At 42.5% G+C, this 13,497-nt stretch overlaps 1 protein-coding gene across 4 annotated transcripts in view; it reads right to left on the reverse strand.

Moving 5' to 3' along the window:
* CTNNA2 (catenin alpha 2) overlaps positions 1–13,497 on the reverse strand; it is an 803,547-nt gene that overhangs the window by 355,446 nt on the left and 434,604 nt on the right. The window contains exon 1 of one of the 4 annotated variants that reach the window (XM_075128132.1): positions 3,709–3,713. The exons of the other annotated variants lie outside the window; for them this stretch is intronic. The gene's annotated coding sequence lies outside the window, so the exon portion shown is untranslated. Of the gene's footprint in view, positions 1–3,708; positions 3,714–13,497 lie in introns of those variants that run through there. 4 annotated transcript variants of the gene reach the window in all.

A 13,497-nucleotide genomic window follows, 5' to 3' on the forward strand; every position in this document is an offset into this window, starting at 1 on the left:
CTAAGCTCTACTATGGTCCCTCTATGTTTGAGTTCAAAGAGAACCACGTGTAATGTTAACACCAAATAATTTTAAGTCAGCAGCCCTTGTTTTTAAAGTAATTGGCTAGCAATGACCTTCACCTTCAATAAAAGTGAGCCAACAGCAGTGAACAACAACAACAACAAAAATCAAAGTTCAGTGGGGAATCGTGGCATTTTCCAACAAAAAAGGGGGCTGTCTGCCGTTGAGTTCTGCCAGAGGATGTCACTAAAGAACTACCCCATCACGATAGTGAGGCAGGATACTGTTGGCCTGCTACCCCCTGATATGTTAGTGCACTCCCTTTTTACACCTGCACAACATCCCCCATGAATCATCTCCTCTTCCCACTCACACAATTGGACACTCCCAATTGTGTTTTGGGTGGCGGCAGGCCCAGCAAAAGAAATGTGGGGCACCAATACATCATGTTCGCTAGGACCCCAACCCTCCCATTTCACTTTATTTACACAGATGTTAGGCATTTGGGGCCCTGCAACAACTGCCCCCCTCTTCTTTCCCTTTAATAAGCACTAGGTGGATTTCAGAATTTCCCCATGTCCCCAGTCCCTCCAACCCCGACCATGCATCTTCTCTGTTTCAATGAGGCACCCAAACCCCCAATCATATTTCTCTTATTAATAAAAAACAGGGGCCACTTTGTGCCCCTAGTGCCAATGAAGATTAGGTACACTCCTGCATCTTAAAGGGCAGAATCCCAACCTTTAATTAAAATGTAAATATTTCCCAGTATTTGTGTGTGTCAGTCTTAATGTATCATTTGTGTGCCTTAATTCTACGCTGATTTGCATTTATCTTCATTAGAAACCCAATTATTTTTGTAATTGGCAATGTTTTATGATTTCACAATCCCAGGCTGGCTTTTAGTAGTGGACTCTAGCAGACTATGGAAGTGTTGAGAAGTAAAAGTCAAAAGCAACAGTGAAGCTTTCACCAGTAGCTGCTCCCACATCTTTTGGTCTCTTTAGTAACACATTTCTGGACTCATGACTTGCTGGTGCTCTGAATTGGCAGTATAGGCGGGAAAACTGTATCCGTTTTCAAACTCAAGCTTTTTTAAATACACATTTCCAACCCACGCAAGTCAGAGTGGCTCACTGCTCTGCCTATCCATGGCATCAACTCTAAATTTGACATTATCCTCAAACTTTCAGAAAGTGCTGATTCTAGAATTGGTCATGCAACTCTAAGATACACATATTGACAGGCTGGGAGGGGAGAAATTACAGAAGATGACAACAGGTCTGATATTACACTGAGATTTCCGAGGTACAGAGAAATCCAAATCTGTATCAAGAATTGCCTCTCCCTAACAAACATTGGTGAGACCACTGAAATCTGTAGGGCAGAGTCTCCTTTATTTTAATTTATTTATTTATTTATTTTCATACGGACTAGACACCCCAGTCATGAACCAGGATCCGATTGTGATAGGCACTATACAAACAGAACAAAATGGGAGATTTGTCTGACCTCCTTATGAGCAGATGGATCCCCCCACCAGTTTTAATGGGCCATAACATGTTCCCTTCCGAAGTTTGGTGTTACACACAAAAGGAACTCAAAATGTAATATTCCAAAATACACCCCATGCCATCTCCCCAGGCTTGGATGCTATCAGGGTTCCTCCATTAGGACAACTCAGCCCACACTCTAGAAAACCACTCCAACGTCCCTCCTATTTTGGTGAGATAAAACTATAAACAGCAGTGAGTAAACAGAACAACATTTTCCAGCAGGAAATTCACCTACTAACAGAGTGGGTTTTTCAAGAACACTGCCAACATGGCCCACACAGCAACTCTTATTTTAATGGTGGCACTAGAAAACATGATTCCCAGAACATTTCCTCTGGAATACTCTAAATACAATGATTAACTCCAGATGCCCTCACAATACCACATCGTCCAGTTGTCCAAATGAGTTTATCTTTTTTCTGTCTATCTACAGCAGAATCATAGAAATGTAGGGCTGGAAGAGACCTCAAGGGGTCATCTAGTCTATCCCCCTGCAGTAAGGAAGGATCAAGTATACCTAGACATCAACCTCCAATGACAGGGATTCCACAACCTTCGTAGGTAACCTGTTCCAGTGCTTAACTGTTGTTACAGTTAGGAAAAACCTTCTAGTATCTAACCCAAATCTCCATTGCTGCAAACTAAACCAATTATGTCTTGTCCTATCCTCGGTGCACATGGGAGACCAACTGATCACCGTCCTCTTTGTAACGATTTTTTCATATTGGAAGACTTGCATCCCCACTTCTCGAGACTAAATGAGCCCAATTTTTTCAACCTTTCCTCACAAGTTATGTCTTCTAAACCTCATCATTCTTGCTGGTTTCCTCTGGACTCTCTCCAATTTGTTCACTTTTTTTTTTTAAAGCATGGTGCCCCAAATTGGACACAGTACTCCAGCTAAGGCCTCACCACCACAAAGTGGAGTGACACAATTACCTCCAATGTCTTACTTGCAACACTCTTAATATATCTCAGAATGGTTCTACTTAAAATGTTTCTAAGAAGATTTAATAGTTTGAGAAGTATTTCCTATTCATATTAGGGTGAATATTAGTTATAACTGTCACACTGGTGAAAACTCAAATGCACCCCCACCCCATCTGTGTACTTGTGTGGACATTTCCTGTATGTCAGACTCATCACAGCATCTGGGGTACCATGATAATTTTAAAATGCCATCCTGGATATTCTTTTTTGAAAGCTTGCATATATTCTGTTATTTTCCTTCAAGAAAAGATCCATTGTGTGTTTACGCAGTCTTATCTCATTTAAACAAATCTTTCTGGTTTAACAATATATGTTTTGCTAACTGCTTCCCTTGTGAGGTCTAGTTGGTTGCCTTTGTGCCACTCCATTACAATCTTTTAAAAGACGTACACTACTGTAAATTGAAAGTACCTGACTCACTTCATTGATAGGCATGAAGTACCATATTAAGCAACTTAATTCAGCACACAGGGGTCTTTCAAACTGACCTTTGTCTGTATTTGAAAGAGATGAGGTATTCAGAGTTGGTGGAAGGGAAGATTAAGAAGAAAAAACAAATCTAAAATGTCTTTCCATCTCCCCATGAAACAAATGATTTATGGTAAATATATTGGAGTGCTGATTACCATTTTCCTCTCGGAAATGAAAGAGGCTATCCTGAGCAAAGCAGCCTGTGAAGCAGAAGTGACTGGCCAGGTTTTAGTTGGTGCTATTAGTTTTGGGGAATAAGATGTAAAATGTGACAACACTTATTAATATCAGCTTTCAGCCTCTTTTTTTTTTTTGCACTAGTCACATACTACCCATTTTCTCTGTTGACTCCTGTCCCTTAAGTACTGTGTACCCACAGATTCTATCCTACTGAGGCCTCCCTGAAGTCTACTGATTGTTTCTGTCCTAATAATTTTAGGCTAAATTTTCAGACCTAATATCTTCTTTTCTAGCACTGTAAGAATAAGGAGTGCCTTGGAGGCAGCATCTTCCACTTTGGGTAGGAGGAAGGAGGTCTTGTGGGAAGCAATGAGGATGAGTGGTTCTGGTTTATATTCCCAGCTATACCATTGACCAACCCTGTCAATTCCTCTAAAGTGTCTTTGAACTGGAAGGTGGTGATGTAACAAGAGTCAAGCTAAGTGGACAGATAAAATTACTACAATTCATTATTCATATTACAGCGGCAGCTAGAATTCCCAATGGAGGCCAGAGACCCATTGTGCTATGCTGAAAAAATTATAATCTATACAGATAACTCTGAAGAATTGTACCTGTGTCAAAGAGTGGGGGAGAAGGAAGTAATATTAGCCTTATTTTGCAGATGGGGAATTGAGGCACATACATTAAGTGATTTACACAGGAAGACTGACACAGTGTATGAATACAAGTCTCCTAAGTTGCAGTCCAGTGTCGTAACTAGAAGACCATGCTTCCCTTCTATTGGTAGCCATATGACTCCAATCTCTTATGTAAAAGAGACAGCTGATGTTACGTTCCACAGGAACACACTGACAGCTGATTTCACCACCAAGTTCAACAGGCTGCACTGGAAGAGACCATATGTTAACATCCTGTCATCATCTGATAAGTTATAGACTGCTGGGCTAACAATAATATATAATCAGCATCTCTATCTTCAGATAATGGCATTGTAACCCACACACCGCCTGGGTGTGGTGTCCTGTCCCATATAGTGGCACCGAGATCACTTAGAGAGAGACAGAGATAAAACGAGTCTGCTCTACAGCCTGAGCTAACTGCCAGTTGGCTTTTAGCTCAAGCTGTAGAGCAGGGGTGGGCAAACTATGGCCAGCCGAATGGATCCAGCTCGTGAGCTATTTTAAGCTGGTCCACGAGCTCCCACTGGGGAACCGGGTCAGGGGCCACACCACACAGCTCGGCCCTTCTCCAGCTGGGGCCCTGGGTCGGGGCCACACCACGTGGCTCCCAGAAGCCGCAGCATGGCCCCACTCTGAGGGTCAGGGCCGCTCCATGCGTAGCAACCAGAGAAAGGACATGCCACTGCTTTCAGAACTGCTTGAGGTAAGCGCCGCCCAGGGCCTGCACCCTTGAGCCTCTCCCCATGCCCCAACCCCTTGCCCCAGCCTTGATCCCCCTGCCACTCTCCAAACCCCTTGATCCCAGCATGGAGCACCCTCCTGCACCCCAAACCCCTCATCCCCAGCCCCACCCTAGAGCCCTCACCCCCAGCCGGAACCTGCACCCCTTTCCACACCCCTGCCCCAGCCCCGATCCCCCTCTAAACCCCTCAGTCCCAGCCCAGAGCCCCCTCCCGCATCCTGAACTCCTCATTTCTGGCCCCACCCCAGAGCCCACACCCCCAACCAGAGCCCTCACCCCCTCCTGCCCCCCAACCCCAATTTTGTGAGCATTCATGGCCCACCATACAATGTCTATTTCCTAATGTGGCCCTCAGGCCAAAAAGTTTGCCCACCCCTGCTGTAGAGGCTCATGCACTAAGCTCCAGAGGTCCCAGGTTCAATCCCACCTGCCGGGGGACTGGGATCTGTTGGCGTTACACCATGATACCTGTAGTGTTATTGATCATGCCATACTAGGCCATCAGAACCTCAAGGGAAACACTAAGGGCTTGTTTACACTTACAGCGCTGCAGATGTGCCACTGTAGTGCTTAGTGAAGATGCTACCTATGCAGACGGGAGAGCTTCTCCCATTGGCATAGGTACTCCACCTCCCCAAGAGGCAGTAGCTATGTCGATAGGAGAAGCCCTCCCATCGACATAGTGCTGTGTACACTGGGAATACCTGGATTTCCCACACCCCTGAGCGATATAGTTATGCCAACATAAGTTTGTAGCGTACACCAGGGTTCAGGAGAACTCCTCTGTGGAGGAGGTAGTTATAGACAGTAAACAAGAATAATCTCTGCGTTTGCGATTGAAGCCCAAACTTTTCTCAATACAACAAGTAGCTTTAAAAAATTAAAGAATAAAATGGTAAAATCAAAAACTGCACAAATCTCAATATCACCACTAAAGCTGAGAGCTCTCTTTCCAGCTTGTCTCTACCCCTCTCCAGCAATTTATAAGCTTTCTTGGCCCACGGACTTTCGTGACATTTTTACTTCATCCGCTTGCCAGACAGTAACCCAACTGAAAGCAGGTGCAGGAAACAGCAGACATTTCTCTTGCAGCCACGGGTTAGCATTCAAGGATTCACCTCTTGGCTCCCTTCCCATATGCTCTTGCTCAAGCTGCAGTAATATTGCATACAACCTGCCTAGTCCCCGCTCATCTCCACTTCCCCATGCAGCATAGTGTGTGTGTTGGTTTTTCAATTGCCTTTGTGCACAAACACACATTACTCTGTGCCTACCCAAGCATTGAGTGTTAACTCTTTCCTACACCAAGGGTAATTGAGATACTTTTTGCATCCTGGCAGTGGCCGTGCTGGTGAGTACTTACATGGGAAACCTCCAAGGACAATCATGGGTACGGCCAGAAGTGGTGGTAATGATTCAGTATTGTAGATGCCATTCTTCTCTTCACGTCTATATTGAACCAAAGGCCTGGCCCAAAGCCCCAGCATGGTGTTAGAGGACTCTGTGGTGTTGGAGGAACCATTTTTAGAGGGGATGTAAAATCAAATTCTGGACCTTAAAGCTACTGGGGCGTGTTTTGCGAGAAAAGAGTTTAAAGAAAAAGCATGGTCTTGTAGTTAAGGCATTGGACAGGGACACAGACTTCTACATAATCTTGGGCAAGTCACCTAACCTCTGAGACTGAGTGTGATATCCTTATTCACACTGAGTATTACCTCACACCATAAGTAAGCCCATTGAAATCTACTGGACTGTACTTGTGGAGCAAGGTTTTACTGAGCAGGAGTGCAGATCTCAAAAATCTGGCTCTCTCTTTCTCAGCTCTCCATCAGCAATATGGTGATAGTCACATGTTCTTTCACCTACCCTTTGTCTGTCTTGTCTATTTGGACTGTAAGTTCTTTCTACGTGTTTTTGCAGTGCCTAGCACACTGGAGCCCCAAACTCTGTTGTGGCTTCAAAGTGCTGCTGTAATACTACTAATATCTCTGTTCTGGTCATTTCTAATTTGGGCGACTACTTTTTACCCATATCATTTCCCCCTGCAACATCATACACACGCACACAATTGTCTACATTTCCTATAACAAGCATTTGTGTGGTATTGCTGTATACTGCTAGGCAGCTGCCACATTCCATTCCAGCGATGGCTGCATTGTAGTGGTGAGTGAAAGGATTTCTATGTATGTAATTCTTTGGGATACTTTGGAGTGAAAGGGGCTATATGCAATTTATCATTATTAGACAGTACATCTAAACAGGAACATGGAGGTCCTCCTCTTGTGTTCTAAACCTATGAGGAAAAAAGAGAAAGGGGAAACAGACACAGAAAGAGGGAAGGAGAGGGAGACATTAACAGAGAGAGAGAAAGAGAAGGAAATGAAATAAATATTGTGAAGGTGACAGAAATAGAAAGAAGGGGGAAAGAAAACAATGGGGGCTCAAAATATCTCCCACTAACTCTAGTATATTTATATAACACTCATATCAAGGATTAGCTAGACTATCAAATTTGCCTTTTGGCAACTCACTTACCCAAATCTATGTGCTTGGCTATTCTGTCTATGAAATGAGCTATTCATACATATATAAACCTCATTTTCAGTGTATTACATGTCTTCCTTTACAACTGGTCCAAATAGGCTGTCTACTCATGCTTCCAGCTATATGTAATCCTTTACTACAAGTGACAGAAGTCTGCTACATTGATGAGGTTCAGGGTTCAAACTCTGCTGATGCTGGGAAGGGGGAAAGGCATGCATGGGAAATTACAGTGACACAGAACAACCTTTATTGGCATTTTTTTCCTTTTTAAAAAAGCCCCAAGTTCTTACAAATATTAATGAATTTAACTGCACAAGTCTCCTGATAGATAGGAAAGCATAAATATCTCCATTTTAGACATAGATAACTGAAGCACAGACACACTAAGGTCAACATTTGAAAACAAATTGGATGCCTCATTGATTGTGTAAGTAACATGAGAAATCTAAGGCCTGATTTTTCTGAACACAATAGTGTTTATGTTAAAACTCAAAGACATTAATTATCTTCATAACACCCTTCTGTGGCAGGTAAGTGTTCTTATTAGAGCTGGCCGGAAAACTGAAATTCACATTTTATGGGAAATTTCAAAATTTCAACAAAAAAATTAATTGCAAAATAGACCAAACACACCAAACTTTCCTACAGAATGGGAATTCCAAAAAAATTGTTTTGAAAAAGTCAAAACTACAATTTATTTTGACTTTGTCAGAACATTTCTGCAGCTCCCAAAGTTGCCTGGACCCCCAGCAATCTACCAGATGGGAGCAGGACAGCTGGGGGACCCTTGAGCCAAACAGCTAAGAAGCCTGGGAGGCAAGCCTTCTGAGAAGCCAGGTTGGTGAGGACTTGGTGGAAGCCTGTTTTCCACGGAAAGTTCATCAAAACCGATAAATTCCTGTGGAACATTTAGACAAACTGGCATTTTCCAACAGCAAAACATTGTCAGAAATTTTCTGACCAACTCCAGGTATCACTCTCTTTTCACAGAATGCAAAACAGATAAAAGGCTAAGTGACCAAGCCCACACAGTGAGTCAATTACAGAGCCAGGATTAGCACTCAGGACTGCCTTATTCCCAAACCAGCGCTCTTTCCTCCAGGACACACTATCCTTACCACCAGAGGTCCTGAGCACTCACAGCTACCACTTAGGGTTGCCAAGTGCCCAGTTTTCAACCGGAAAGTCCAGTTGAAAAGGGAATCTGGCAGTGTCCGGTCAGCAGTGCTAAAAGTCTGGTTTTCCCTCTGCCACCGCGGGGTGGGAAGAGCAGTAGCTGCAGCTGCAGAAGCTGCTCTCTGCTCAGCTGCTCATGGAGAGAAGTAGATGGCTGGCTCCCAACCAGCTCCCAACCTCTCTGGCAGAGAGCTAGATATGGGGGGAAACCTGTAACCCCCCTCACCCCATTGTGTCCCGATTTCCCCTGGTCCCTTGCTCCAGGAACTGACCCCCCAGTCATGCCCTGATTGGGCAGGCAGACAGGCTCCGCATCATCTCTTCCCAGCCTGTCTCTGAAGGCAGCAGGTGAATCCTGGGACAAGGGGGGAGTCAATGACGGGGGTGGGGGGAGCAATGGAGGGAAGTGTAGGACCAAGCGGCGGGGGGCAGGGCCTGGAGGAAGAGGAGTAGATGGGGCCACAGAGAGAAGGGTTGGGGCAGAGGGGTGGACATGCTGTCCTGTTTTCAGCAGATAGAAAGTTGGCCACCCTAGAATGCTCAGCACTTCTGGAACACCACGGTGTCTCACACTGGGAGCTCAGAAAATGAAGCACATACAATTAGTAGCCCCTGATGAAAATCTTGGCTTAAGTAACTTACCTAGCATCACACAGGAATTCGGTGGCACAGCCCGGGATCAAACTCCCACATTCAAACGCCTTAACCACAAGACCATCTTCTCCTCGTATTGCTGTCCTCTGCCCCATTCTGTATAAACCTTTCTACTCCCTATAGTTAATGAGGACGGTGTCCTACAGATGATAGTCTCATTCACATTGCAATTCAGATTCATTTCATGAGCTAAGTCCATCACATTGAATAAGGGTGTGATCCTGTGGGGGGAAATAATGTGATCATTTCATCTAAGACTACCATAAAAGATATGCACTAGGAGTCCGAAATAACACCACATGGATAAATGTAATCCCAGAATTTCCTAAAGTCTGCTTGCTCCCGAATTTAAATTGTATTGTCTGTCAGTCAGATTTCCATTCCTGTGAGCCTCTGATGCTCAAAGATGAGGCCTCATCTGGAGTACTGTGTCCAGTTTTGGGTCCCACACTACAAGAAGGATGTGGAAAAATTGGAACGCATCCAGCGGAGGGCAACAAAAATGATTAGGGGATTGGACCACATGACTTATGAGGAGAGGCTGAGGGAACTGGGATTGTTTAGTCTGCGGAAGAGAAGCATGAGGGGGGATTTCATAGGTGCTTTCAACTACCTGAAAGGGGGTTCCAAAGAGGATGGATCTAGACTGTTTTCAGTGGTAGCTGATGACAGAACAAGGCGTAATGGTCTCAAGTTGCAGTACGGGAGGTTTAGGTTGGATATTAGGAAAAACGTTTTCACTAGGAGGGTGGTGAAACACTGGAATGTGTTACCTAGGGAGGTGGTGGAATCTCCTTCCTTAGATATTTTTAAGGTCAAGCTTGAGAAAGCTCTGGCTGGGATGATTTAGTTGGGGATTGGTCCTGCTTTGAGCAGGGGGTTGGACTAGATGACCTCCTGAGGTCCCTTCCAACCCTGATATTCTATGATTCTGTGAGCTTTGTCTCACTAGGGGAGTATGCAATGAACCTGCTAGTTTGTATGTGTATCACTGCATTCTCCTGAATTGAAATGGAGTGGCTCGGTTGTGGTGAAGGTCCTATATTCGTAATTCTATATTCCTTTCCTACAGAAGACTCTTCTTTAGCTACTGTTGCTGTAAAATTACAGGTAAACAGAGCTTTTAGCACATTGATAGCCAGGAAGCTTGAAGGTGGGCACAAACTTGTCACAGTATATTTAAAATCTTATTTCAAGGTGACTAAAGTGCAGCCTGAGGGCAAATGTGGTCTTCAGCATCCTCAAATATGACTCCTACGTATCTTTTGATATGCTGAATGTTAGCTGTGGAAGTACAGCTCACAGAGACCAATTATCCAAACAGGCCAGCGGCCAAGTGTGCTATTCCTCTTGACTGGCTTTGTGAATGTTTCAGGGTATTTTTTGTTGTTGATGTTTATTTTATTTGCTAGTGAACTCAACACAAGCTATTTCTACCCCTATATCAAGTACACGGAAACATTGTGGCTGTGTGAGTTTATTCTTAATTTAAAAAAATATGTATGCAAACTAGGTGTGGCCCTCAGCTCCAAGAATGTTGTAGTTCTTAGTAGCCGAAAGTGTGGGCATCCTTGCTTTATTTGCTTTTAACTGCAAAAATGCTAATTTAAGCCATTTAAGGCCTATTCATTTATTCCCTATAGGCTGAGTTAAAATAATTAACTACAACAATGACTGGGGCTCTATGAATTTACCTAGGTAGATTTTCAAGCATGTATCTGTATTTAGCAGCATTTACAGTAACAGCTACTTACCACATAGCGTGAACAACAGATTCATAGAGTACAAAGTCATTAAAACAATAACACAATGTCTGGATAACCCTAAATAGCTGTCACATGAACTGAAGTATCTGATGTGTGAAAAAGCCAAGAAAATGGAAGTTCAAAGAAGAGAGTCACTATGCTATCCTGGAGAATGTACATAACATGCAGCAATCTACAGGTTTACAAGGAGTAAAGAGAAATATCTGTGTACAAGTCATGAAATAGAACCCTATATTAACTTTCCTCTCCTCTACCTCTCCAACATTAATAAAAAATAACTCCTCTGTAAATCTAAAAATACAATTTGACTATTTGTATTGCTAAAGCTTCAGTGGTTATGTTTGATAAATTTGATGAGAGGACCCATCCTCTTTTAGAAGCTCCACCTTGACCACGCAATCTGCATGGGCTGAGAAACTCCATGTAGTTGCCGCCATTTTAAAGCGCCACATAGAAAGGAGGTCTTTAAATAGTAAGCCCTTTACATCTAAAACAAACACACACACAGAGTCTAGAGAATATCACATTTTTAAAATATGCTAAAAAGATGAAAACATTAGGTGATGTGGCCATGTAATGATTTCTCTTAGAGGATATCTATGCAAAGCTAAAGAGCCACATTACTTCTGTTGGAAAATAAACAAACACAAAACCAAAACAAAATATGGCACATTTCTATATAAAATATGGACATGCTGAATAGGAGGTTGATTCATAGACTGAAATCCTAACATTGTGGCAGCAGTTTGTTATACAGTGAGAATAAAACTTAAATTATTGTTTAGTCAGCTCTATCTCCTACTGTGGGTAATTTTTCAGCACTGTATCTTTTTTCACTTCCCTCCTCCCACATTATAAATTAAAAAGATTTTCTGGCACTTTTCAGAGACAACAGATGTAGTGCTTTCAGCATTTCTGATAATGCTGAAAAGCACCTCAAGCAGTAAATATCCTGCTTTGCTGCCAACCATTCCCGTTTTTTCTATTCTGTTGTATATATTAATATATGCGTGTGTGTATACACAGAGCATAAATCTTCACGTACACATGCACAAATAGAGACAGATATATATTCATTCTTTCATTCATTCAAAACAACAACATTATGTTTAAGTGATGATTTGCTGTGGTTATAAAATGCTGACATGTGGAAAATCAAGAAATTTGTCATTAAGGGTCTACAAGTAATCCTAATTCTCTTTTGGTGTCACCCATCATCTGTTCTATGGACCAGAAACCTTTTTACATCCTCCCTCAATCAATCATTTCCAATGAAGGCCCTAAATTCTCAAAAACCACCACAATTGACCAAGAGACCATCTTCTGGTTCACCCAGTATTTATAAAGTGTAACTATTGATTGTATAGAATTTACGAGCACTGCTGGGTCTGTTTCAAAGAGTGTACGTTTCATGGATACTAGCTATACTTCTCAAAACCGTTTGGAAGATACTAGTCTAAGGTTTTACTTGAGGAGCCTGTAAACTCCGTAAACCCTGAAATGAAGGACAGAGATTATTATAAATTACAGTAGAAATGGGCATAGGAAGCATATTAGCTAAGCAGGCATAGAAAGGCCATCTTAAGGTCTAAAGACAGTCTTGTAAGAATAGTTAGGGGTCTGTAGTGTTTAGAATACAGTTTTCATGCTGCTAGCCTGCAGATGAGTAAGCTCCACAAGCAATAAACAAACTAACCTGGGCGGATCTGCAGCATTATAAACACTGCAAGACCTATCAGAATGTTTATAAACTCTATAGGAACCAAAGGAGATGCAGAGATTTTTCATAAAGTAAAACCCTCTCTTTTTCAGATGTGTGTCTGGTAAAAGTACCTCCTCTGGTTAACGGCAAACTTCCTTCCAAAATTTTCTTCCACCAAGATACTAGAAATATTTCAGAGTATTTCAGATCAAAGAATTTATCTGAGAAAATCAGTGCTGGATTATATCCAGACATATAACTGAAACTCTCCTGAAACTAGACTGTGACTTCAGGCATAGTAGTGCATAAACTGTGCCAAGCCAAGAGGCAGGAGATATTGTGACTCAGAGACATGGCTTAGGCATAATTCCTCCCCTGCTACCAACTTTGCTTCTGAGAGGTAGAAATTGACTGCTGATCTGTACAAACAGTAAGCAACTGCCCACACTGCAGTGCCTCACATACTCTGGCCAGCAGGTAAGATGTGTAGCCAAAACTAAGTTAATTCCCTGCTCATATTTGTCTACTGATATTTGATCCAGGAATGGAGTAAGCAAGTATCTCTGCTTATTCCTACACAGCTGGACCCAAGATCATGGCATGCTGGGTAACAGTGTAATGTAGGGGCAGATCTTACTCCATATTACTCACTTGTATGAGCGCTTAGTCAAAATCACACCCTATCCCTTACTTTTTTTACTCATGGTATCAGTCTCATGGGATTTAACTCTGAAAATATTCTAATGTAACTTAAAACTTCCACAGGATCACTCAATGATCTATATTGCTGAAATGGATAAGGACAGCGTCCTGTTTTGCAATAGAGGGATTTAAAATGTTTTCCAGTGTCTTGATGCAATATTTTGAACTGTTAATGGGTTATTTCTAATATGAAATGCAAATCGGTTTTTACCATGAACTCTAAAGCATATGTTCTAATCTCAGTTCTGGGATGTACCCACTCACATCCCTGCACGTTATACAAAAAATAAACTCATAAATCTGAAGACGCACACAGTCTTGACTAAGT

Source organism: Caretta caretta, chromosome 4 (assembly GCF_965140235.1).
Source record: "Caretta caretta isolate rCarCar2 chromosome 4, rCarCar1.hap1, whole genome shotgun sequence".
In the NCBI taxonomy this organism is placed as follows: domain Eukaryota; kingdom Metazoa; phylum Chordata; order Testudines; family Cheloniidae; genus Caretta; species Caretta caretta.